The sequence below is a fragment of the Arachis ipaensis genome, chromosome B1 (assembly GCF_059453495.1).
Source record: "Arachis ipaensis isolate K30076 ecotype BB chromosome B1, ASM5945349v1, whole genome shotgun sequence".
Classification (NCBI taxonomy): domain Eukaryota; kingdom Viridiplantae; phylum Streptophyta; class Magnoliopsida; order Fabales; family Fabaceae; genus Arachis; species Arachis ipaensis.
In genome coordinates this window covers 6998432-7022867 of record NC_142436.1, presented here as the reverse complement: position 1 = coordinate 7022867, position 24436 = coordinate 6998432, and the positions used below count along the sequence as shown (strand labels likewise).

The following is a 24436-nucleotide window of genomic DNA, read 5'->3' as shown; positions in this document are numbered from 1 at the left end:
ATCTTACAAGAGAAGCTTTGTGGGATGGATACGGGCTTGGATTGGTTTTCCATTAAACAACCCGTTGGTGCCTTGCTTTGCTTCTTTGAAGATTTTTTTTTGCTTGAGATGAATGACTTGGGCTTGTCTTTATTTTCACTTACCATTCAGCCCATTAGCATATATCTTTTGTTTGATGTTGGGCTGCTGCAACACTTGTTTTTAGCCTGCATCACTTATCAAAAATAATCAAAACTAATTGGGTGATTAGCCTACTAATCAAATGTTTGTCATCATCAATTCTATTAATTAATTTCTTAACTCAACAATCTCCCCCTTGATGACAAACACAATCAATCAATGATCAAAGGAATTAAAATTTTTAGTAAGGTTAGAAAACTTCCCTTTGATGTTTCTTGCTTTAGTGTTGCTCCCCCTTTCCTTTTCAAGATTAGCTCCCCCTGAAATTATGCTTTCTGCTTTATTCCTGTTTTACATTGTACTAAAAGATAACACAATAGAGAGCTATTCACAATTATCTTGTCTAAGGGATATCAAACAAACAACATCACATAATCAACCCAACATCAAGCTAATACCATCAGCAATCTGATTCAGCATGCAAACTTCAAGTATTAATGCAGCAAAAATCCCAAAAGAAGTACTAGGATCTATTATCCTATTGCTATTACTCCCCCTTTTGTCATCAAGGGTGGATAATAAGTAAGATCAACAAAAACAAAGTCTTGCATCCTGCAGAAAAGAGTTAGTCCATACTGCAAAGTACTGACTAAACTACCAAAGGTGCAGCAATATCTAGAGTTATTACAGTCATCCAAAATGAAACAGTTCAAAAGTAGCTAAAGAAACAGAATTCATGAGACAAAAAAAGAGTAGCAGCAGCAGTTTTTATGAGACAAATCCTAGGCATCAGAACCATTCCCCTCCAAAGCAGCTTCCTCTTCAACATCAGTGGCAATGTCTTCATCATTGTGAAGGTTATCAGTGAAGGTCATGAGCACAGCCACCCTGTCCCTTGATTTTCTCAGAAAGTTCTCATGCTTGCTAGCTAGCTTCCTTTGTTCCTTGCTCATGGCAATCATGTGATTTGATTGGGAAACAAACTCTTGAGCGACATCCTTGACCACATTCAGCAGAGCATATTTCTTTCCAGTGGAGATGGAAGTACCCTCGGTGGAAGGAGGAGGAGAGTCATCTGGAATGAACTCTTCATCATCATCATCTAGAACCACTCTCTCAGATCTAGTTGGTCCTTTTTGCTGTTTCACTGAACCACCCCCTTTTAGGCATGAATGTCTATTTTCATAAGCCTCATTTGACAGATCAACACCAAAATTCTCAAATATGCAAGTTAAAAAACATGCCATAAGGTAGTGCTTTATCTTTCACACTTCTAACAGAATCAAACATGTATCTAGCCATCAAATAGGCAAAAGAGATTTCTGTTTTAGTGATTAGGGCATACAAAACAAGTGTGTCTGTGTAAGAGCCCCTTTGATATGAACCACTTTGAGGAATCAAGATGTGATTAACAATTCGGTGCAACTGAGCACGTTCATATCCTAGGGCTTTGTGAGTGGGTGTGATGCCATCAATTAAGGAAACATGTTCAGAAATGTGAGCCAGAGCATCATGGTAAGAGATACCAACACCTTCATCCTACTTCACAGATGTATAAGCACACGGCCCAACATCAGTGTACTTCAAGGAATCACTGATAGTTTCATTTTTCAAGATAATGCCTCTGCCCTTAACATAAGAATGCACACTTCCTTCATGGTTAGTCATGTTTGCATAAAATTCTTTGACCAACTGAGGATATATAGGTTTTTTGATTTTGAAAAGGTGATTCCAGTCTAAAAATTCTAAATTTTCAACAAAAGGAAAACCTTTCTTTTTCAATTCAGGTAAATCCGCAAGAAAAGAGGGACATAAAGTACGATACTGAATAACTCCCTCATAAAAATCGTGGTTCATAGCAGATTTGAAACGATGGGGGTTATAGTCTGAGTGAGAAGTCATGTAGTGTGATTTATGAGCAAAAGGATCAATGTCTGGTTCTCTAACAGATTTGAGAGGGCGATGAGGGTTACCTCTTTGTGATCGAACAGGGACAGACCTTGACTTAGGTTTTGCTGTCTTAGGATCAGGTTCTTCAACAGCAGGACGCTTCCCCTTGGATGAGCCAGATTTTGAAGAGCTTGGTTTGGAGGGCGTCGTCTTAGGTGGTGGCGTCGGCTTGGCAGGAGCAGGGTACCTTGGAGTGGTTTTGGTTCGCGCCATGGGAACAGAGCGAGGAGGAGAGGTAGGAGGAGAAAGAGATGGAGTAAAGGTCCGGTCTTGGGAGCGAGTGGAAGGTTTTGAGGGAAGTTTGTAAACTTTTTCACGAGGAGGCCTTTTAGCAATGGTTTTCTTCCTCATTTGGTTAGGTTCAGTCTTTTGAAGGAAGAGAAGCAGTAAAGTGAGTGGGAAGAAACCGAAGAGTGTGAGGAGAAGTTATGGAGGGAAGAGAGGGAGTGTTGGTAACCGTACCTAAAAGTGGATTTCCAAAACCATGCAAATGCATCACCATTTGAAAAGACTTGAAAAGACATGATCTCATAAAAGAAAGATTTGATTTGATTTTAAAAACAAGGAAATTTTTAATTTTAAATTTTCGAAATCCTTAAAATTAAAAATAAATCAAACTGAAAATTTTTTTGGACAAAAATATTAAAAGAACCCTTAAACAAAATTAAACACACAGGCCAACCAAAAAAAATTTTAGCAAAGAATTGTAACAGTCATATTTGGGCCTTGAGGTGATATGGATTTAATGAAACACATTTGGACCATTCTTGATCTGAATTTTGAAGTTGGCCCCGATTGAGTTTCACTTGAAACAAGCCCAGAACACGCTGACTTGAGGGAAACGTTCATCACCTGCCCAGAATTGTCTCATGCCTGTTTATGAGACAAAAAGCTCCAGCAAATACATCATCATTTTTCAAACAAAGAATCATAACTCAGAATTCCTAGACTATCCCTAAGCATGCAGAATCTATCCTCAGCTAATGGTTTTGTAAAAGTATCTGCTAATTGCTCCTCTGATTTAACAAATTGAATGCAAATATCCCCTTTTTAGACATGTTCTCTTATTGAGTGAAATTTTACTTCAATATGCTTAGTTCTAGAGTGCAAAACTGGATTTTTAGAAATATTAATGGCACTCATATTATCACACATCAAGAGAATATTTTTAGCATTTAATTTGTAATCAGCAAGCTGTGTTTTTAACCATAAAAGCTGAGAACAACAAGAAGAAGCAGCTATATACTCAGCCTCTGCAGTGGATAAGGCCACTGTTGGTTGCTTCTTACTTGACCAGACATTTAAGGACTTTCCAAGGAAGCAACATAGGCCTGAAGTGCTCCTTCTATCAACTCTATCACCAGCAAAATCTGCATCACAATAACCAACTACAGAAAAATCATCAATCTTAGGATACCATAGACTAAAATTGGATGTGCCATGAACATATCTAATGATCCTTTTAACTGCAGAAAGATGTGACTCTTTATGTTTGGATTGGAACCTAGAACACAATCCAACACTTTGCACAATGTCGGGTCTAGAGGAAGTTAAGTACATAAGAGAACCAATCATTCCTCTATACCTAGTCTCATCAACATCTTTCTCAGTTTCTCCCTTATCTAATTTAGAACTAGGATGCATGGGAGTTCCCATGGGTTTGGCATTATCCATACCAAATTTCTTAACTAATTCCTTGGCATACTTTTCTTGATGAATGAAAATACCTTTTTCAGTTTGTTTAATTTGCAGCCCAAGGAAGAAATTAAGTTCACCCATCATACTCATGTCAAATTTACTTGTCATGAGTTTTCCAAATTTAGAACAAAGGGATTCATTGGCTGATCCAAAAATAATGCCATCAACATATATTTGGACTAGAATAAAAGAATCATTAGAGTTCTTAATAAATAGAGTTGTGTCAGTGGTGCCTCTTTGAAAACCATTTTTCAACAGAAAATAGCTAAGTCTCTCATACCAAGCTCTAGGAGCTTGTCTTAAACCATAGAGAGCTTTAGATAATTTGAAAACATGATTAAAATGCTCTTTATTTTTAAAACTAGGAGGCTGATCCACATACACTTCTCTATCTATTACTCCATTCAAAAATGCACATTTCACATCCATTTGATATAATTTAAAACCACAAAATGCAGCATAAGCTAAGAGAAGTCTTATGGCTTCCATTCGGGCAACAGGGACAAAGGATTCATCAAAGTCTATTCCTTCTTCTTGGTCATATCCTTGTGCCATTAGCCTTGCCTTGTTTCTTGCAATGCTACCATCTTCTCCCAACTTGTTCTGAAAAATCCACTTGGTGCCGGTCACTTTCTTTCCACTTGGCCTTGGAACCAAAGTCCATACTTGGTTCTTTTCAAACTCAAGAAGCTCATCCTCCATAGCTTTAACCCAAGAAGGGTCATTAAGTGCTTCCTTGATGTTTTGAGGCTCTATTTGTGAAAGAAGGACAATGTTTGATCCTTCATTTGCCTTTCTAGTGGAATACCTTGTTTGCACTCCATGAGATACGTCCCCAATGACAAATTCCTCAGGATAATTCTTCAAGAATCTCCATTCACGAGGTCTGGTGGACTTGGAGGCAGATTCAGTCATTAAGGGATTCTGAACGCTGCTGGCTGCAGGATTTCCTTCAGATTCATGAGACAAAATGGAATTGTCTCTTGAATTTTCAGCATTAGCAGTTTTTGGTTCAGCTTGTCCAGAATTTTCTTTTTTATGATTTTGAGAAGCTTCATCTTCCTTTTGAGATTGATTTTCTACATCACAATCTTCCAAAATGCTTTGTACCAAGTTAGTATCACAAAATGTAACATGTATGGACTCCTCAATAATCCTAGCATCTTGATGATAAACCCTATATGCTTTACTAGTTGTGGAATATCCTACAAACAAACACTCATAAGCCTTTGGATCAAATTTACCCAAATTTTCTTTGTTATTTAAGACAAAACATTTGCATCCAAAGATGTGTAAGTAATCTAAGTTTGGTGGGTAGCCTTTCCAAAGTTCATAAGGGGTTTTCTTCAAAAATTTTCTTATGATTGTTCTATTCAAAATGTGGCAGGTTGTGTTAACCGCTTCAGCCCAAAGGAATTTTGGAACATTACTCTCACAAAGCATAGTTCTTGTCATCTCTTGTATGCTTCTATTTCTTCTTTCCACAACACCATTTTGTTGTGGTGTTCTTGGACAAGAGAAGCTGTGAGATATTCCAAATTCCTCACAAAAGGATTCAAACAAATTATTTTCAAATTCAGTTCCATGATCGCTTCTTATAGAAGAGATTTTCAAATCCTTTTCATTTTGAATTTTCTTGAAAAAAGGTTCAAAGACCGAAAATGCTTCATTTTTGTGTGCAAGAAATAAAACCCAACCAAACCTAGTGTAGTCATCCACAATTACTAAACCATAATGTTTACCACCTAGGCTTTGAGTTCTTGTTGGACCAAATAAATCAATGTGTAGCAACTCAAGTGGTCTTTTAGTAGAGATGTCTTCCTTTGGTTTAAAAGAACTTTTTGTTTGTTTTCCCATTTGGCAAGCATCACAAGTGATGTCTTTGTCAAACTTTATCAAAGGAAGACCTCTTACTAATTCTTTCTTTACAAGTTTGTTTATTTGAAACATACTTGCATGGCCCAATCTCTTGTGCCATAACCACTTTTCAGATTCTTTAGAGTGAAGACAAGCTACATTTTGATCCTTTAGTTCATGAAGAGTAAGTCCATACATATTATTGAAACGCTTGGCAACAAACATCACTTCATTTGTCTTTTCATTAACAACACAGCATTCAAGCCTTTTGAAAACAACTAAATATCCTAAATCACACAGCTGACTTATACTCAAAAGATTGTGCTTTAAACCACATACCAAAAGTACATCATCAATGAAAGTAGATTGCTCATTACCTACTTTTCCAACAGCAATGATTTTACCTTTACCATCATCTCCAAAGGTCACAAAACCTCCATCGTACTTATTTAGTTTGATAAAGTAGGTTGACCTTCCAGTCATGTGCCTTGAACATCCACTATCCATGTACCACATGTCCTTTTTGTTCTTGGATGCTAGGCAAATCTGCATGAAGAGCTTCAAGTAGCCTTAGGTATCCAAATTGATTTGGATCCTTTGAAGTTAATCCATCTTGGTTGCCCAAGTGCATTGAAATCACAAACAACATTGTAAACTTTGTTTCCAACAACTCTTTTTTTAATGAAACATTGTTCATATGAGTGACCAAATTTCTTGCAATTGACACAATGATTTCAGATGTGTGTCGCTGAAATTGAGGTGAGTTATATTGCTTGAAATGATTAAAGTGTTGAAATTTTCTGGTTTTTGGAGGAGATGCATTTCTTTTGACAAACTGATTTTTATTAAAGTTGTTCCTCTTTGCAAAAGCATTTTCACCAGAATTTCTTTGAACATTTTTACCTTTCGAATATGAGGTTTTGTTGTAAAATGGTGGTTTCTTGAAAACAGCCTCATTTTTTGAAATGTAACCCAAACCTGGCCGGTTTGAACTTGGTTCAGTTCTTGGTGAAGGTTCAGTTTCACTTGTGTATACTTCATCAAATTTTTCTTCAAATGTTTGAGCATTTTCAATACCAGATTTGTTTGGTATGGTTTTGGTATTTGATGAAGAAGCCACAAACTTTATAGAGGAAATATTAGAAACTGCATCTTCCTTGGCTATGTAGCCTAAACCAGATTTTTCAAACAATGGTTTTTGGCTTGCAAGTAATTTGTCCAAGTTACTAGAACCTTGAGCAAACTTTGCTAAGTCACCATTAAGCCTTTTAATCATATCATTTAATCTTTTATTTTCAGCAATTAACTCATGAGAAGGATCCACAATGTGCTTTCCTTTTAATTTTTCAAGTTCAGATTTTAGAAATCTGTTTTCTTCAATGATGTCCAAAGCATATTCAGTTTCCTTCACCTTTTCTTTTAAAAATTCATTTTCAGCTCTTAACACATCTCTTTCAGATCTGCATTCATTGTATTTATCAAGCAGTTTTGATGTGTTTAAAGTGAGATCATCAATAATAGCATGCAAGTCCTCAATGGTCAGATCATAATAGTTTACCTCATCAAGATTGTTGTTTCCAGCCATGAAGCAGTATTTGTCATCTCCTTCAGATTCTTCTTCTTCATTTGAGTCATTCTCAAGATCCTTCCAAGCTGCCATAAGTACTCTCTTCCTTTCCTTCTTTCCTTTGTCCTCCTTTTTGAGCTTTGGACAGTTTAGCTTGAAGTGTCCAGCCTCCTTGCAGTGATGGCACGTCACTTTGCTCAAGTCAATCTTGTGCTCCTTTGAACTTGAACCTTTGTATTTGCCCTTGTTCTTCATCATCCTTCTAAATATCCTAGTAAAAAACAAAAGCTTGTCATCTGAAATACCATCACTAGACTCACTCTCTTTCAGTTCTATTTGTGACTTGAGGGCTATTCCCTTTTTTTTTAGTCTGTGTTTGTGTGTGTGACTTCATAGGCAAGGAGTTTTCCTCTCAGCTCATCATAGGTTATGGGACTTAGGTTGTTACTTTCGGTTAGGACAGTGGCAGTGGTTTCCCATTCTTTTGTGAGGCTTCTAAGGAGTTTTCTCACCAAGGTTTGTTCTGCATAGTTTGTACCCATAGCATCAAGGTTGTTGATTATGATTGAGAATCTCTCAAACGCTTCATCAATGCTTTCTCCATCCTTCATGCTAAACATCTCATACTCTTTTCGCAGCATATCAATCCTCGTTTCTTTGACTTGTTTAGTGCCTTCGTGTGTAACCTAGAGTTTTTCCCAGATTTCTTTGGCTGTCTTGCATCTAGATACCTTCTGGTACTCTTCAAAGCTGATAGCACAGTGAAGAAGGTTGATTGCTTTGGCATTCAGCTCTATCTTCTTCTTATCATCTTCATTCTATTCAGTTTCTTCTTTTGGAGTCATCACTCCATCAGCACTTGTTTTTGTTGGGATCTTGGTTCCGCTCACAACAATCTTCCATATGTAGTCAATGGATTTGATGAAAATTCTTATCCTTTCTTTCCAGTAGGAGTATTTCTTCCCGTTGAAGAAAGGTGGCCGGTTGTTTGACTGGCCTTCAGTGAGGGTGTAGGCAACTGTGGTTGTGCCCAAGTTGTTCGCCATTGGATCTTTGCTCCAAGCGGTTAAGCTTGATTCTTGAGACCTTAGCTCCTGATACCAATTGAAGGTTGTGGTAGGCTTAGAGAAGGGGGGTTGAATCTATGCCTTCCTTTTAAGTTTCTGTTGTTACCCTTTTAAAATGAACTTTCAATTCAGGTTCTGTTTGAACTCAGCAGCAGAAATTTATGAGACAATTTATTTTTGTCTCATGAATATCAGAAAACAAAACTCAGTAGATAAGAGAAAAGCTAACACCAGCATGTATCCTGGTTCGGTTGCCTTGTGCTATGCAACCTACATCCAGTCTCCTCCACAACTATGGAAGAATTTCACTATAGTTAACAGTATTACATACACCAATTTCACAGGATTGACCCAATCCTTTCACACTCAAGTTCTAACCTAACTTGACATTGGCTATGCTAATACCTAACTATTCCTCTTAGTGCTAACCCAACTAAGAAAGGGATACCTTACAGGTACAAGATACAAGACACGTAACCAACCTAAAGAAATCAGAAAATAACTCTAGGCTTTTCTCTTAAGTGTATCTCTCAACCTTTTTCCACTCATGGCTTTTTCTTAAGCTTTCTCACAATGCCTTTTCTCTCAAGAAATTACAGAAAGATAAACTTAGAAAAGTACATTACAATCAGTAAAACATGAAGGAGATTGACTTCATCAGCAACCTCTTTGCTATGTGCAAAACCAGATTCGCAAACCTCAGATGCAGTTCTTCAGTATTGGCCGAATGCTTCTTTGAAAGAAAGCATTATCCAAGTAGAGGAACTTCTAAACATAACACTATTTACACACTCTGGTTTTCTCTCCTTGCCTTCTGAATGAGCAGCAAGCTTCTTTTATCTCCTTGCATGTTGCTTGGTTCTTCTTCCAAGGTCAACACCTTGAGCCTTGAGCTTCACTAACCCACAGAATCACTTTTTCACCTTAATCCTTAGAGAGGAAACTTTCCTTTTGACTTCCTCATCTTGACCGAAATACATGAAACAGCAACCATAGAAATCTTCCAAAGGTCAACTTGATCTGAGCCCTTGAAAACTAACTTGGTCCCCAAGTCTTGTTTAAGACCGTAGATACACAACAGGGAAGAACAGAAATCCTCTTTCCCTTGTGTCCCATTTCGGATAGAGCAGAGAGTTGGGAAGAAGAGATGTAACCAAGTTGCATGTATGAGGAAAAGATTTACCTATAACCTAAGCTTGATTTGGTTTGGATTTGTTGAGATGACTTCTGCCTTTCAAGCTTAGTTTCTCTTTCTTGCTTCTTTGGTGACTATCTTGGTGAAGAAGCTCTTTCTCTCTTTCTCTTTCTTACTTTTCTGAAGCTGATTTGACTTGGTCATAGAGAGATGAACGTTGCACTTTGAAAGAGAGAAGACTTCAATCTTACAAGAGAAGCTTTGTGGGATGGATACGGGCTTGGATTGGTTTTCCATTAAACAACCCGTTGGTGCCTTGCTTTGCTTCTTTGAAGATTTTTTTTTGCTTGAGATGAATGACTTGGGCTTGTCTTTATTTTCACTTACCATTCAGCCCATTAGCATATATCTTTTGTTTGATGTTGGGCTGCTACAACACTTGTTTTTAGCCTGCATCACTTATCAAAAATAATCAAAACTAATTGGGTGATTAGCCTACTAATCAAATGTTTGTCATCATCAATTTTATTAATTAATTTCTTAACTCAACAGTCATCCTCCAGCCCTGAAGGAGTCCTTACCGTGATGGAGAGGAACTTCGATGCCGGGACCTTCATAGACTCCCAACTGCTTCCCGGCATGGAAGAACACTTCCATGGCTCCGATCTTGCGGGGCAGGCGAGGTGGATGTACCGTACCTTTCTCCGCGGTGCTTCCATAGCTCGGAAGGTCGAGTTTGAGCTGTCAGGGATGCAGTCGCTGCATAGGAAGCTCGAATCTGCTGCTAAGGCCAATAATCAATTCAAGACTCAAGTTGAAACACTTCGGAAGCAGCTGTCCAAGGCAGAGGAGAAGCTTAAAGCTGCCGAGGAAAAATTGAAGACTTCTGATGCTACCGTCTGCCGTCTAACCGAGCGGGAGATGACTTTGGAGAGCCAGCTCAATGCCGCGCAAGGTCGGGTGGTCTCTTTGGAGAAGGAACGTGATGTGGCTGTCTCGTCGGCTAAGACCACTCAAGCTGAAGCTGAAGAGTTTAAGAAGAAGCATAAAGAGACCGTGAAGTAGGGAAAGAGTGCGATCCTGATGACTGAAGAGGCCCTTAAGACTCAAGTGAAAATTGTGGCTCCTGACTTCGACACGTCGGCAATCGGGGTTTTCAAAACGATCAAAGATGGCAAGATTGTTGATATGCCGAAGAAATGATGAACTTTGTAGATTTGTGGTTTTGTTGTAGAACTTGTCGCGGAGTTTGATGAACTTTGTAGGACTTGTATCTAAACTGCTTTGATAGCTGCCAGGTCGGCTTATAATTACTGCCTTTTTTGTTTATTTGGCAGTGTATTTTCGTTCCATTTTATTATCGTTTTGTTGGTATTGGCTTGTCGCTTGCGTTTGTTTACCGTCATGTTGGTAATTTTGACGAAGCTAAGTCGTGGCTTCACTATCGCTGTAGCCGTTTGTTATGGCGTTAACTTGGTCGGTTTCCAGGGTGATCAGTCTCGGGGTACCGTGTCGTTGTCCCGTTTAACATGTATTATAAGAAATTTGTTGTCGTGGGACGTATAAAAGGGGAAAAGCAAATTTGACAAGTGAACATTAATCGACAGTTGAACAAGTCTATTGCAATGATAAGTTCTTAACAAAGGTAACTTATTTGATAGTAAATTATTTGAGTTCGTCAAATTGCCTACTCGGCGTGTTTGAACTAAGAGTAAAATCTTCTTAAGTTACCTGCGTTCCAGGTTCTCGGGACTTCCTTGCCGTCGAGCCCCTCCAATTTGTAGGCGCCCTTGCTGATCACTTCTTTGACCCTGTAGGGCCTTCCCAGTTTGTTGCTAGCTTGCCTTCCTCTTGAGTCGGTAGCCCGATGTCGTTGCGCCACAGAACTAGGTCGTTTTGTTCAAATTCTCTCCTGAGTACTTTGGCGTTGTAGCGCAGGGCCATTCTTTGCTTTAGTGCTACCTCTGACAAATGGGCAATCTCCCTAGCCTCATCTACTAGGTCCTTCTCTACTACTTCTTCCACTCCCTGCAGAAGTAATCGTGGGCTCGGCTCACCGACCTCCACGGGTATCATAGCATCCACCCCGTATGTTGATGCGTGAGCATCTTTCCCATCTTTTCCTAGTGAATTTGCATCTAAATTGTTGAGTTTAATAAAGAATTAATGATCTTTTAGCCAATATAGATGCTACTTTGAATCTTGTATAATTCTGTTTATTTTAGGTAGCATTCAGCTGGATTTGATGGAGTTTCTGCAAAAGAAGAGATGAAGGCGAATGATGCTGTCAACCCTGACCTCTCTGCACTCAAACCTGAATAACTCGAGCTACAGAGGTCCAATGGATGTGATTCTAGTGGCGTTGAAAAGATAACTTCTAGATCTTTCTAACGATATATAATAGTCTATACTTCTTCTCCGAACTCGCTGCCAAGGCTGCGCCTAAGTTGAGATTTCTCAAGTTAGGCGCAAGACACAACAACAATATGCGAGATTGGTCCTGCCCACTTCAAGTTAGGCGCACTAAAGCCCAAGTTAGGCACAGCTTCACTCAACTAAACTCTAATTCATGCTGCCAAGCCCAAGTTAGGCGTGGATCCTAGTGAAGCCAAGTGGTCCCCATCCATCAATTGAAGATTTGCTGATTGCTATAATTAATTCTAATTTAAATTCAAATTTTAAAAATAGGAAAATATATTATTTTAGTTTTAAAGATAGATTTTAAATTAATTAGGATTAGATATAAATAGGGGGATACCACCTCAACATTATTCGATTCCAGACTTTCAATTCTATACAAATTTACATTCCGTAATCATAGTTTTCTACTCTGAACCATGAGCAACTAATCCTCCATTGTTAAGGTTAGGAGCTCTGTCTATTTGTATGGATTGATTTTATTGCTTTTTCTATTTTAATTCATGTATGGATTTACAATTTAAGAATTATTTTCGCTCTTCATCTTATGAATTTGGATGGAACGAAAGTATGACCCTCTTTCTATTTGAGTTCTTGTAAAACTTGGAAAAGTTCTTTACTTGAACAACAGCTTGAAAACATATTCTCCTAAATTTTAATTATCTGGATTTAACAGGATATGTGACATATAATCCTTTTATTTTTGGGTAATTAGAGTTTTTGTGGCATATAAATTGGAATTTGATCATGCAGCTTCTAATTGGAATTAACTGACCAAGGAATTGGCAGTTGATAAATTTTAGAGGAGACTAGAAAGATCTAAGGAATTAGGGTCTAGTCACATATAGTTTGCCATAAATTAAATCCTACATAATTAAAATAGTTAGTAAGAAAAGTTAATCCGGAAAAATAGATAACTCTGAAACCTTAACTGCTTTCTCAATATTTTACTCCCAACTTATTCACCTGCCTGTCTTCAAACATCTAAATTTATTAATTAATACTCTTTGAATATTCAAACACTCTTTTCTATTTGTCTAGCTAAGTGTAACACCCTACTACACAGTGTTTTATGCTTAAGTCATAGAACAGAGGTAGTGTGGTATTACAGACCTTTAATAGTAAGGATATACATATAATACTGAAAGAAATAATATACTAGGAGCCTTGAAACAGAGCGGGTAAACAAAAATCGCAAAATAAAAAGCGCAACGCTCAAGGAATAGGATTACTTGCGTGCTAAGAAACCTAATAGGAACATGATAAAACAATAAACGAAGGGATAAAGAAAAGCCAAGGAACAGCATAACTAGCCTCTGACTCAGCCTGCGAAGCTAAGGCTGGCCGGAGGATACATATATACATATAAACATACATAAGTGTCCCCAAAATATACCAAAATACCAAAGTAAACTCCTATCTCTCCCTCAACCTCTAAGAGGAGCATCATACATAAGTTACTTGGAGAGTAAGCTACACATATACATACATATATACAAATAGAAACCAAAATATACCCAAGGACTACTTCGCTTTCCAGAATCCAGACGCCTAGCGAGGAGCCTCTCGACCTGCATCTGAAAAACAACAATACAATATGGAATGAGAACCGGAGGTTCTCAGCATGGTAAAAGTGCCACGCGTATAAGAAATACGGTCCTGAGAATGCCATAGGCAATCCTAGAACTCCGTTATTCAATTATCCAACTTAAGTACTAAACAGAAGCCATAAACAGGGGTAGGTATTCTAAATCTGCCTAACTTACTCAAGTTCAAGCTTAACCTAACATCAAACCATTTCCTCCGTTTTCTCCATCCTTTCATCATTCAGAATGTAACAGAAACAAGCAACCAAACAAGTTCACGCACAAGTAATGATCAAATAGTACAAATAACAAGTATAACAAATAGCAGATAATATATATCAATTAGGCATACCCAAAAAAATGCATAGCAATCAATACAAACAAATGCATATGATGCATGCCTGTCCTATGGCTGATGGGGCCCATCTGTCGGTTATCCAGCCAACCCGACAAGTCCGAAAACCTTAGACTGTCCCCCGTCGCGCATCCCCAAGAGTCTATGCATAGAGTTCACATTCAATCATCATATAATCACTCAATGGGGGCTATCCATACCCGGGAATTTATACGTGCCCGGTCACCCTTACGACGTAGGGTCAACAGAGTATCGAGATTCAACCTGGAACACGTGGTGGCGAGCCACGGCTCTTACCCAGGGAACTCGTATCTCAGATAGCATTATTCATAAGCCATTTCATAGTCATAATCATTATTTAATCATTCATCAAGCCATGGCATATTAACTCCTTTTATTAACAACCTCCCTTTCACATTTTTCATCGTCATTCCCTTATAATTCAACTTGATTACCCTTTCCGGGTCCTGACCAAACTTTTTATCAAACTCTTCTCATCCTTCTTAATATCGAATAATCTTAAAATCAACCCAACTCTAACATTAAATCAATCACATCACACGAGGATTGAACTTTAACTTCTCGAACTCATGACTATCACTAAGACATCCTCGACACTCTATTTTCTTTTCTGTTTTTAATATAGCAAATGAACTCGGAATTGCACAAACTTTATGTCCAGGCGTTCATATTGAAATAAGCTTTCTAACAAACTAAATATCATAATTTTCTGATTTTTCTAGCCTCAGGAATAAAGGAAAAACCGTGACTGCTCTGCAGTGCATAAAACCAGAAAAATAGCAGCAGCATGTGATATTCAAAATTCAATATAAAATCCAAGTTAAATCCAATGACTTTGAAAATTAATGTAGTTAAAATTTACTCATCTAGGTTTCTTTCTCAATTGGTTCTGAGTCAATACCATTTTTAATGAAAAAGTTACATTACCTGGAAGTTAAGTAAAAATGAGACAAAATCTGTTTTAAAAACCAACAAGCTTAGTACCTTTCAATTGGAATAACTTTTATTACAAAACTCCAATTAAGCTAAATTTTGATTTGAGAACCCCTTGCTCATCTAAAAACAAGTGTGTCTTGGTTGCAACCCAATTTCTATTTAATTCTAAGAGTTACAAGCATTGGAAGTTGATGCATAGCTTGCTGAAATCTGTTTCTTTTTAGTTTTGACCACCAATATTCAAAAATTCACAGCTCCCAATCCTCAACTCTTAAAATTCTGAAATTTTAGAGAACTAAAGAAAGTTAATCAAATTTTATAACAAAATTGGTTTCGCTCCAAAACTCAACTCGTAAAAGTCGCAGCAAGACAAACAAGTTGCTGCCTATTTGATCTTTTCTGCTGCTGGACAGATTTAACAACCTAACTTTAAAAATTTGCCATAAATTGTATATTTAACAAAAAAGTCCCAAAATTTCCAGTTTAGTTCCTTATATTCCCAAGTTTAGCCCAAACTTGGTCTCATGCAATTCCGATCATTACATAATTAGTTACAGCATATACAATACCACCACAACACAACTCTACATCCTTATTAACAAACACCAATTCTAATCCATCATAAATAAATATAAGAGCACACCATTAATAGCTTTCACACCTCATAATTCTAATATATAAATTCACTAACAAATCTATTCTAACAACATTACAAGGCTAATCATTAAATACAACAAACAATCCAACTTATTCTATGGTTCCTCTAACCTAAGTTTTCACAACACCGTAAATATTAAACGTGCGAAACTTAAACCATACCTTGGCCGATCACTTAATTCACCCAAGGCAGCTTCTCAACATAAAATCACAGCCCCTCCAAGCTCAATCAAACAGCCCCAAAGCAAGCCTTGTCACCAACAAAGCTCCAAGTAATCCAAATTCAAGTTCAATGCATAAACACCCTCTTAAACTACACCTAATACACATATATATGTTCCAATTCAGTTCTCTATTACCAAAAACAAGATTGAGCTAGGGTTAGGGTGTTCTTACCATACCCATATGCTCAATAGCTTGAGCCCACAAGTTCCGGAATCTAACTTGAACCTAGAACACAAAAATTGGACAAGATTCACTATAGGTTTTCAAGTTTACCAAAGAAAGAGGGATAGAGATTCTGAACTCAATAGAAGGCTTACCAGAGAAATTGTTTGGATAGAAAGGTAGAGCTCGACGCGCTGAGCGCGTGGCCGCGAACGGTGCGGCAATCGGAGCCCGGATGAGGAAGTTATGGTAGTTGGAAGGAATGGTGAGGGTTAGGTTTCTTCTCTTCTCCCCCTTGCTGTGTTTTTCGTTGCTGTGGTGAAATGGAGAAGATGAAGCTGCTGCTTCATTTATGTTAGGGGCCCGGTTGAACCCATGGTTCCGGTTTGGGCCCCGGTTCAACCGGTTCGGCCCTTCCGGTCTGATTTTGGGCCAAATTATCGAAATTGGTATCAAAATTTTCGTTTCGACGAGCTCTATCCTATTTTAATATTAGTTTTGTATTTTTAACTTTCCTAATTAAAATTCAATATATTAACTAATAATTTACCGATTTTAGCGGGGTTTACACTAAGCCTATCAAACACTACTGTTGCTTAATCCATCAATCCTCGTGGGATCGACCCTTACTCACGTAAGGTATTACTTGGTACGACCCGGTGCACTTGTCGGTTAGTTTGTGGGTTATAAATTCCGCACCAAGTTTTTGGCGCCGTTGCCGGGGATTGATTGTGATTGACAACTACTCATTGTTTGATTGCTTAGATTAGATAATTTTTCTTTTAATTAGTTTTATTTTAATATTATTAATTTCTATTTTCAAATTTTTTTTCTTTATTTTTTTTCTCTTACTTTTCATTTTGTTTCCCTTGTCCCTGAGTTTGGTTTCACTTCCTTTTAATTTTTTTTTTCTTTTCAAAACTTTACGTCGTTTCTTTTTTTTCCTTTCTATTTTTATTTTTATTTTTTTTATTTCATTTTGTTTCTGTTCATTATTAAATTTTTTTTATATTTTATTAGTTTTATTTTATTTCTGTTTTTAATTTCAAAAAAAAAAATTTAAGAAAAAAAATATATAAACAAATAAATAGCATTAATATTTTTCTTAATTTCTGAAATTAAGTTTGGTGTTTCCTAGTTAGTTTTATTTTAATTTTTCTTATTTTAATTTTTAGAATTCTGTTCTTTCTTCTTTGATTTCCTGTTTACCATATGGTGCATTTAATCCTTTTTGGTGTTTTGTGCTAAAGAAAAATAATGGAGAGAGATCATATGGGTTACTACTCACACCCGAGTAGTGATTCATATCATTATGAATGGGGAAACTACCCAAATTTTGGTTGGCAAGGTCAAAACCAAAGAAACTTCAGTGCTCCATGTTCCAACTATCAAGAGTCACCACCTCCCTATTCATATCAAGAACCACTATCTCCATATACATACCAAGAACCATTATTTTTCTACCCATATCAAGAGCCACCATCTACCTATTCTTACCAAGAACCATCCTCTTTTTACTCTTATCAAGAATCATCACCTCCTTCTTATTGTTATCAAGAACCATCACCTCCTCCTTATTCATCTCAAATACCATCATATCTTGAGCTTCTCATGAAAGAATTCTTACATGATATAAAGACGAGTGTCAAAAAATGTAGAGAAACATGTGTAGTCGATTATCAAGTCACAAGAAGAGGAGCAAGCAAATTCCTTTCCAAGAGATATAATACAAGATCCTATAGAGAAAGTGAGGAAATCAATCAAAGGAGTTCATACTCCAGTGAATTAGAGAACTTTTCTTCCTCACACATGGAAGAAGAGGAAAATACAAAAATAAAGGAGGAAGATGCACCAACAAAGGAGGAAGATGCACAAACAAAGGAGGTTGTAAGAGATGAAAATAATTATGGGAATCTACACCCCAATGAAGCAGAGAGTGACATAGAGGGTGAGTTTATTGAACCACCAATTCAAGAAGTTCTTGATGAAGGGTACACTCTAGCCATCACACAACACCCACATGTTGAAATCAAAGAAGTGAAGATAACCAAGGAAAGCACTGAAAAAGGGATTGTGACCAAGAAATAGAAGAAAATATCCATGAAGAAGAAAAGGTCAACAAAAAGCAATCCAACCTCTACCCCCAACAAGCAAGGTGAATCAAGCTAATCACAACAAAAAGAAAGCTTGTTAGGAGGACTTCATATCAGGGGGCACTAATCTTCACCTCTTCCCCCTTAAAGACATTTCTTTTAACCAACTGGAAGAAGAGGAAGAAACTTCAATAATCAAGTGTCAAGCTAGTGATGTTAAAGAAGCGCTTGTCGGGAGGCAGCCCGATAATTTCGTATCCTTAGTTAGTTTTCGTAGTAGTGATTTTCTTCCTTATTTGATTTTCACTAAGTTTTTACTGTTTCTCTGATCATGCAGCTATTTTATCATAGGAACCAAACACTTCAGAAAAAAATAAAAAAATAAAATAACAAAATAAAAAAGAGGGAGAGCACCCGACGCGCAAGCGTCGATGACGCGTACGCGTCAGATGGGTGTGCGTGAAAAATAAAAATGAACAGAGGGTTGTGCATGCGCGCGGTTGGCTTCGCGCGAATCGCACAAAATCCAGGGCACGCGGACGCGTGCCTGACGCTTACGCGTCATTAAGTAAATTTCGCGACCCACGCATACGCGTGCCGTACGCGTACGCGTCGCCTGCGCCGCACAACTACGCTAGTTCGCTGCCTAGTTTTAACTTTCTTTCTCCCTCTCCCAATCCTAATTCTCTCTTGTTCTTTTATCCTTTTCTTTTGCTTTCATCGTAATATTTATCTCTTTCTATTTTCAGTTCTTCCTTGCTTTAGGACAAGCAAATCTTTAAGTTTGGTGTTGACGCTTCGCTCACGGGTTTTCTGTTTATTTCTATGGCACCAAAAGGGAGGCGAATCATCTTTACTGAGGAGCACAACCTGAAGAATAAAACGACCGCTAGGATAACTAAGGTGGTTGAGTTCTTTTCATTTTTTATTCCTCCCCTCTTTTTCTATATTATGTTCCGGTTTTCTGCTATTTTGCTTTGTTTGTTGCATGATCCTTTATTAGTTAGAATCCTAGGTCTAGTTTAGTTTTCTCTTAATTGCCTTAAAAGATGTCTCACGTATTACTCACTGAGCTTGAATTCAAATAAAAAATACAGAAGTGATATATTGCATGAGAAATTGAGTTAATTTTAAGAGTAGTCTTATTTACTTAGATGTGGTGGCAATACTTTTTGTTTTCTAAATGAATGCTTGAACAGTGCATATTTTTTATAGTGAAGTTTATGAATGTTAAAATTGTTGGCTCTTGAAAGAATGATGAAAAAAGAGAAATATTATTGATAATCTGAAAAATCATAAAATTGATTTTTGAAGCAAGAAAAAGCAGTGAAAAATACGAAGCTTGCGAAAAAAAATATATAAAAATAATATATAAAATAAAGAAAAAGAAAGAAAAAAAGAAAAAAAGCAAGCAGAAAAAGCCAATAACCCTTTAAACTAAAAGGCAAAGGGTAAAAAGGATCCAAGGCTTTGAGCATTAATGGATAGGAGAGCCCAAAGGAATAAAATCCTGGCCTAAGCGGCTAAATCAAGCCGTCCTTAACCATGTGCTTGTGGCGTGAAGATGTCAAGTAAAAAGCTTGAGACTGAGCGGTTAAATTCGTAGTCCAAAGCAAAACGAGTGTGCTTAAGAACTCTGGGCACCTCTAACTGGGGACTCTAGCAAAGCTGAGTCACAATCTGAAAAGGTTCACCCAGTTATGTGTCTGTGGCATTTATGTATCCGGTGGTAATACTGAAAAATAAAATGCTTAGGGTCACGGTCAAGACTCATAAAGTAGCTGTGTTCAAGAATCAACATACTGAACTAGGAGAATCAATAACACTATCTGAATTCTGAGTTCCTATGGATGCCAATCATTCTGAACTTCAAAGGATAAAGTGAGATGCCAAAACTATTCAGGATTGCAGTTGTAAACCCCACTATAAGAAGAGACATGAGCTTAATCTAACTCTCATTCTCATGCAAATTCACATCATAAGCTTATATTAGTTCTGGTTGCTTGAGGTCAAGCAACAGTTCAAGTTTGGTGTTGTGATGCGTGAGCATCTTTCCTATCTTTTCCTAGTGAATTTGCATCTAAATTGTTGAGTTTAATAAAGAATTAATTATCTTTTAGCCAATATGGATGCTACTTTGAATCTTGTGCAATTCTGTTTATTTTAGGTAGCATTCAGCTGGATTTGATGGAGTTTCTGCAGAAGAAGAGATGAAGGCGAATGATGCTGTCAACCTTGACCTCTCTGCACTCAAACCTAAATAACTCGAGCTACAGAGGTCCAATGGACGTGATTCTAGTGGCGTTGGAAAGCTAACTTTCAGAACTTTCTAACAATATATAATAGTCCATACTTCTTCTTCGAACTTGCTGCCAAGGCTGCGCCTAACTTGAGATTTCTCAAGTTAGGTGCAAGACACAACAACAATACGCGAGATTGGTCCTGCCCACTTCAAGTTAGGCGCACTAAAGCCCAAGTTAGGCATACTAAAGCCTAATTTAGGTGCAGCTTTACTCAACTAAACTCCAATTCATGCTTCCAAGCCCAAGTTAGGCGTGGATCCTAGTGAAGCCAAGTGGTCCCCATTCATCAATTAAAGATTTGCTGATTGCTATAATTAATTCTAATTTAAATTCAAATTTTAAAAATAGGAAAATATATTATTTTAGTTTTAAAGATAGATTTTAAATTAATTAGGATTAGTATAAATAGGGGGATACCACCTCAACATTATTCGATTCCAGACTTTCAATTCTATACAAATTTACATTCCGTAATCATAGTTTTCTACTCTGAACCATGAGCAACTAATCCTCCATTGTTAAGGTTAGGAGCCCTGTCTATTTGTATGGATTGATTTTATTGCTTTTTCTATTTTAATTAATGTATGGATTTACAATTTAAGAATTATTTTCGCTCTTCATCTTAGGAATTTGGGTGGAACGGAAGTATGACCCTCTTTCTATTTGAGTTCTTGTAAAACTTGGAAAAGCTCTTTACTTGAACAACAGCTTGAAAACATATTCTCATAAATTTTAATTATCTGGATTTAACAGAATACGTGACATATAATCCTTTTATTTTTGGGTAATTAGAGTTTTTGTGGCATATAAACTGGAATTTGATCATGCAGCTTCTAATTGGAATTAACTGACCAAGGAATTGGCAGTTGATAAATTTTAGAGGAGACTAGAAAGGTCTAAGGAATTAGGGTCTAGTCACATATAGTTTTCCATAAATTAAATCCTACATAATTAAAATAGTTAGTAAGAAAAGTTAATCCGGAAAAATAGATAACTCTGAAACCTTAACTGCTTTCTCAATATTTTACACCTAACTTATTCACCTGCTTGTCTTCAAACATCTAAATTTATTAATTAATGCTCTTTGAATATTCAAACACTATTTTTTGTTTATCTAACTAAGCCTATCAAACACTACTGTTGCTTAATCCATCAATCCTCGTGGGATCGACCCTTACTCACGATATGTCAGGCGGAAAGGGGTTTCTCCTGTGGACGATTGCTCGGTTGTTCAGTACGACCAGAGAACTGAGGCGAGTTCGTCAGCCCATGCTCCCTTTTTATTATCAAGCCGCTTCTTGAGACCTATCAGGATGACCTTGTTTGCGGCCTCAACTTGGCCGTTTGTCTGGGGATGCTCTACAGATGAGAACTTTTGCTTTACGCCCAAACCGGCAAGGAACTCTACGAACTTCTTGTCAGTGAACTGCATCCCGTTATCAGAGATAACGACTTGTGGGATGCCGAATCGAGTTATCACCTGTCTCCACATAAACTTTCGACAATTGGATGAGGATATACTGGCTAGTGGTTCAGCCTCTATCCACTTGGTGTAGTAGTCAATAGCAACTATGAGGTACTTGACTTGCCCTGGACCAACCGGGAAGGGGCCCAAGAGGTCGACTCCCCACTGTGAGAAAGGTCGGGAAGACGTCAGCAGATTTAGCTCGGAAGCCGGCGCTTTATGAAAATTAGCGTTCTCCTGGCACTTGATGCATTTCCTTACGAATTCTTTGGAGTCCCTCATCATTGATGGCCAGTACTAACCGGCTCTGATGAGCTTTCTTGCTACGGCTTTGCCCCCGATGTGATGCCCGCAGCACCCCTCATGGACGTCTCTAAGCACATAGTCCGTTTGGTCGGGGTGTAGGCACTTCAACAAAGGTTGACTGAGTCCCTTTCAAAACAACTGCCCTTGTATGGTCACGTATTTGGCCGCCTCCCTTCTCAACGCTTTGGCCGCCTTCTCGTCGTCAGGGAGCTTGCCGCTTTCTAAGAAATCGGTTATCGGGTCCATCCAGGAGGGGTTTATCTTCATCAAGTGGAGGGTGACTGCTGGTTCCTTTACCAAGCTCTGGATCAGAGACCGGTTGCCCGCCCCCGGTTTTGTGCTCGCTAACTTGGACAGGAGGTTCGCCCGTATGTTCCTTTCTCTCGGAACGTGTTGGATCACGACCTCCTCGAATTGTTTGCTCAACTCTTTGACCTTCTCCAGATACTTCTGTAACAAGGAGTCTCTAGCCTGGTAGGTCCCGTTGACTTGTGAAGTGACGACCTGTGAATCGCTGCATACTTCTAGCCTGGTAACGCCAACTTCCCGCGCTAAAATTAAGCCGCCCAGAAGGGCCTCATACTCTGCTTGATTGTTTGATACCGGGAACTCGAACTTGATCGACTGTTCATATATGACTCCAGCGGGACCCTCCAAGATGATCCAGGCACCTCCGAACGTCTGGTTGGAGGCCCCATCTACATGGAGCCTCCACCGTATGCTCGTTGTCTCGGCGGGGTCCTCTGTTACTTCTACCAAGAAGTCGGCCATGGCCTGTGCCTTAATCACATGCCTGGGCTCATATTGCAAGTCATACTGGGACAGCTCAATGGTCCAAGTCATCATTCTTCCCGATAGGTCGGGTTTTTGGAGTATCTGGCGGATTCTTTGGTCTGTCCTCACGACTACCTGGTGACCTTGGAAGTATTGTCGTAATCTACAGGAAGAGGTTAGGAGTGCAAGTGCCAACTTTTCTAGTTTGATGTATCTCAATTCTGCTCCTTGCAGTGCTTTGCTCATGAAGTAAATTGGTTGCTGAACCTTTCCTTCCTCTCGCACCAAAACCGCTGCCATCGCTTCATCCGTTATGGCTAAGTAGAGGTAGAGCGGTTCTCCGACCTTGGGCTTCCCGAGAACGGATGGTGTTGCGAGGATCTCTTTGAAATGCTTGAATGCTTCCTCACACGCCGGGGTCCATTCAAACGTTATCCCCTTTTTCATAAGGTTGAAAAATGGTAGAGCCCTAACAGCCGACGCTTCGAGGAAACGGGATAGGGCGGTGAGCCTTCCTGATAACCTCTGAACATCCTTGACACAGCCCGGGCTCTTCATTTGGAGTATTGCTTGACACTTTTTAGGGTTGGCCTCCACCCCTCTTTGGGTTATCATAAACCCTAGGAACTTTCCTGCTTCCATGGCAAAGGCACACTTGAGTGGGTTGAGCCTCATGCCGTGTTGTCGGAGGGAAGCGAACACATTTTCCAGGTCGCTTATGAGGTCCTCAGGCCGGGTGGTCTTTGCAAGGATATCATCCACATACACCTCCACCGTTTTGCCTATGAGGTCACTAAATATCTTGTTCATTAACCTTTGGTACGTGGCCCCAGCGTTCTTTAGGCCGAACGGCATTACCTTGTAGCAATATGTCCCTCCCGGCGTTATGAACGCTGTTTTCTCTTCGTCAGGCCGGTGCATCGGTATCTGATTATAGCCAGAATAAGCATCCATAAAGCTGAGGTACCGATATCCTGCCGCTGCGTCGACGAGTGCATCAATGTTGGGTAGGGGGTGGCAGTCCTTGGGGTATGCTTTGTTGAGATCGGAGTAATCTACACACATCCTCCATTTTTCATTGTGCTTTTTCACTAGAACTACATTCGACAGCCATGTCGAGTAGTCGAGTTCTCGAATAAATCCCGCTTCGAGGAGGCTGGCCGTCTACCTGGCCACCTCCTCTGCTCTTTCTTGTGACATTTTCCTTCTTCTCTGAGCCACCGGTTTGGCTTCCGCCTTGACGGCCAAGTGGTGTGACATGAGTTGGGGGTCTATCCCTGGCTTGTCGGCTGGCGTCCAAGCAAACAGGTTACCGTTAGCCCTGATCATTTCCATTAGAGGTTCCTTCAGGTCGTGTGGGAGGTTTCTATTCACGAAGGTGAACTTCTCCTCTGTGTCACCGACTTTGAATTTCTCTAGGTTCCCTTCTGGCTCGGGTCTGGGTTTGTCTTCGATTCTAGCGTCTAGGTCGGCAAAGAATACTCCCGATGCTTCCTTGGACTTCTTCCTTAAGGAGAGACTGGCATTATCGCAAGCGACTGCCATTTCCAAATCTCGTTTTATGGATCCCACGGATCCGTCATCAGCGACGAACTTCATTACCAACATCTTTGTACTGATTACTGCCCCGAGATCATTGATGGTCTTCCTTCCTAGGATGACGTTGTAGGCTGTGGAGTCTCGCAGAACCACGAACTCAGCCATTACCGATCTTCGCCCCCGTCCCAGTCCTACTGATATC

The 24436-nt window shown here is 38.9% G+C and overlaps 1 long non-coding RNA gene across 1 annotated transcript; it reads right to left on the bottom strand.

Annotated features, from left to right (window-relative positions):
* Positions 1-13109: 13109 nt before the first annotated feature.
* Positions 13110-16112, bottom strand: LOC107613689 (uncharacterized). The gene is made up of 4 exons (XR_015902203.1): positions 15910-16112; positions 15764-15817; positions 15530-15686; positions 13110-13389 (listed from the first exon to the last, which is right to left on the bottom strand). It is a non-coding gene; the product is annotated as an uncharacterized LOC107613689 (long non-coding RNA).
* Positions 16113-24436: the final 8324 nt, after the last annotated feature.